Here is a 3,434-nt window from a genome sequence, read left to right as displayed (position 1 = left end):
GAGGGGAGGGGAGGGGAGGGGAGGGAAGGGAAGGGAAGGAAGATCTACCTCAAGAACAAACAAATAAAACACCTAATATTAAAAGCAAGAAGACCAAGGGGCCTCTCTTCCCAATGATGGCTGACTAGGCCATCTTCTGCTACATATGCAGCTAGAGACACGAGTTCTGGGGTTACTGATTAGTTCATATTGTTGTTCCACCTATAGGGTTGCAGACCCCAGTACAGAGGAATGCCAGGGCCAAGAAATGGGAGTGAGTGGGTAGGGGAGCAGGGCGAGGGTGGGGTATAGGGGACTTTTGGGATAGCATTTGAAATGTAAATAAAGACAATATCTAATAAGAAAAAAGAAGGAAGAAAAGAAAACACTTCCATGAAAATACCCACCATGATAGATAGGATCCCATGAGTCAAAACAAATTCTTCCACCTTTCAGATGTTATTTGATATATCTTGTCATAGTGATAAGAAAAGTAACACACAGAAAAGAGATACTAAGAATTGGGGTTGTCACAGTACACCTAACCATGTGGTTGAAAAGAATTCTGAACTTCAGGACGAATATGGAAGAATTTTGGACAGTGGAACAGTGAAGCCTTAGAGTTTCATAAATGGTGACAGATGGGACATTCTAGTAGAAACTCAAATTCCAGATTTAAAAAAAAAAAAAAAAAAAAAGTGTGATTAATGAAAGCTTAGCTCAAGAGTTCTTATAGGAAAACAAGGGAGATATCAAGGGCTGGGCTAGAAGAAATTTGTGTTATATGATGGCAAAGAAGATGGCCACACACTGCCCATGTCCTAAACATTTGATAAAAACTAATGGGCTAAGTTATTTGGTGGAGAAAATTTGAAAACAGCATACCCCACAGGGTGTGAAGTGATTATTGCCCACTGTTCTTAGCCAAGTTTCCCGCGAGTTTTGAGAAATAAGTGGAACGTAAAGACATGAAAATGCTCATGGAAAAAGGAATGTAGACAAAATGTAAAGCAGCAAATAACGTGGGTGTAAACAAAGTAGTGGTAACTGTGAAGAGATTCACCTCGTCACATAGGAGCATTGTGATTTTACTCAGGGGTGAAAGGAAAGGGACCCTGAAGGCAAAAGCATAAAGCTGTATTTATGGTTTCTGGCTTTTCTCAAATCTCTTCCTGCTATGTCCCCGACTCCTTCATTTTGGAACTGGAATATTTACACTGTACCATTGTATTTTGGAAGTATATAAATTGTTATGTTGTGTTTTGCTCTGTTTGTTTGGAGATGCTCAACATTAAAATATTATCTTTGGGGGGGCTGGCCAGGTAGCTCAGCAGTTAAAAGCACGGGATGGTCTTCTAGAGGACATGGGTTCAATTCCCAGCACCTACATGATGATGGCTCACAACTCTGTAACTCCAGTTCCAGAAGATCTGAGTATCTCTTTTCTCCTTGGAAATGTTCACCAATCTAATTGTGTTTTCCATCCCTTTCTTTGCCCTTATCCCTCTGAAACACACGTAATTTTTTATTCACTTAATTTTTTTTGGTTCTATAGATATTCTTCATCCTTCATGTATTTTTTATTACCCTTCTAACAGAAAAATTAAACAAACTAGTTAAGATCAAATTAAAATGTGTATGCAAAGGAAGGGGAACAATTAACAATGTAAAAAATACACTGTAAATATTGGAAGAAAATATTTTAATTATTTTTTTGAGATTATAATATAATAACACCATATCCCTCTTCCCTTTCTTTCATTCAAACCCTCCTAGATATCCATTCTTGTTTTCTTTTCAGTTCATGCCTTGATTTTCATGAATTGTTGTTACATACATAGATACATATGTTCATACATACACACATACATATATGCATACACACAAATATGCACACATAACATAACTCCTAAATACATAAATACAATATGGAGAACTAATATATGAAATATATATAAAGAACTGAAACAACACAGTAACAAGAAAACAACTCAAGTAACAAACTTTCAAGAGGCTTGCACAGATATTTCTATAAAAAATAATTAAAATCACAGTACAATATCACCTGTCACCTACCATAGAAGCTATTTGTTAAAGACAAAAGACAAGCATTTCATAACGATAATGGAAAAAATGAAAGCTGCACTTTTGGTGAGAATATAAGTTATTGATTTATTACGGGAAACTCTATGTAGTTCCTAAAACACTTACAATATAATTGCAATATAATGTAGCAGTCCCACATTTATTTTCTGAGACATTAGAAATAAGTTTATTTTTTGTTTTGTTTTGTCTTTCTTAATTTTTTATTATTTAAATGCATTTTATACATCAAACATATTAATAATATTGAGTATTTTGAGAATCAAATGATACATAGAAATTCCTTCAACTTTTATGTTCATATCCTTTTATATTCTAAAAATATCACTAATAAACATTTGATACTGTCCTTAACTGAGGATCCTATATCTAATGTTAGATACTAAATTGTTTCAAAATCTACAAAATACTCTTTGGGAATTAAGCATAGTATAAGAGCATAAAATATCAAAAATGAATCATTAAGAAATATATTTAAAAGCCCTTATATGATACCACCTGACATAGTGAGAGAGTATTTAAAATGCATTATATATCTGTGTACATTGTCTAACTATAAGTTTACTTTAAAAAGATTATCAGTGTTTCTAGGAGAGAAATTATTTTATCAGTAAGTATATTTTAAAATTTTCAAAATAGCAAAAACTCTTTGAAGTTAAACAAGGTCCGCAACACACATAGAATAGAGGACTTCCGGATCTGTGTTCATTCAGAGGTGTTGCATCTAAAGCTCAACAGACTGGAGGCCCCAGGGAGTTTGGAGTCAGGTGGGGTGGGGGTTGGGGACATCCACGTGGAGACAGGGTGGGGTGGGAAGAAGGTGTGGGATGTAGAGCAGTCAAAGGGTAAATGGGGGTAGGAATGGAATATTGAGTGTAAAAAATAAATAAGAAGAAAGAAAGAAAGAAAATGCTAATTTCAATCACAATGAGATAAAATTATCAATAATATTTCCATGATGTTTGTAGAACATGATTTTGATATTTAGAAATCAGTTTGTTAAAGAGGTATCTGCACTCTTATCTGTATTCACTGAAGACCAATTCATAATATCAAAGATATAAAATCAGTCACAGCGTCCTCCAACAGGTAAGCAAAGAGGGAAGATACGGTGCGTGTTCATAATGGCCTTACGGAATGCTGCTATATTTGTGCTAACATGGGTAGAATTGCAGAAAGGAATGCTAAATGCTATGACCAAAGACCACTATCGCTCCTTCTTAGTTATAGTGGGGACACAAAACAACTTAGTTCATAGAAGCCAAAAGAAACTTGCTTAGAGAGCCGGGCGTGGTGGCGCACACCTTTAATCCCAGCACTCGGGAGGCAGAGGCAGGCGGATTTCTGAGTTC

The sequence above is a fragment of the Mus pahari genome, chromosome 2 (genome assembly GCF_900095145.1).
Source record: "Mus pahari chromosome 2, PAHARI_EIJ_v1.1, whole genome shotgun sequence".
Taxonomy (NCBI): domain Eukaryota; kingdom Metazoa; phylum Chordata; class Mammalia; order Rodentia; family Muridae; genus Mus; species Mus pahari.
Note: the sequence above shows the minus strand (reverse complement) of the source record.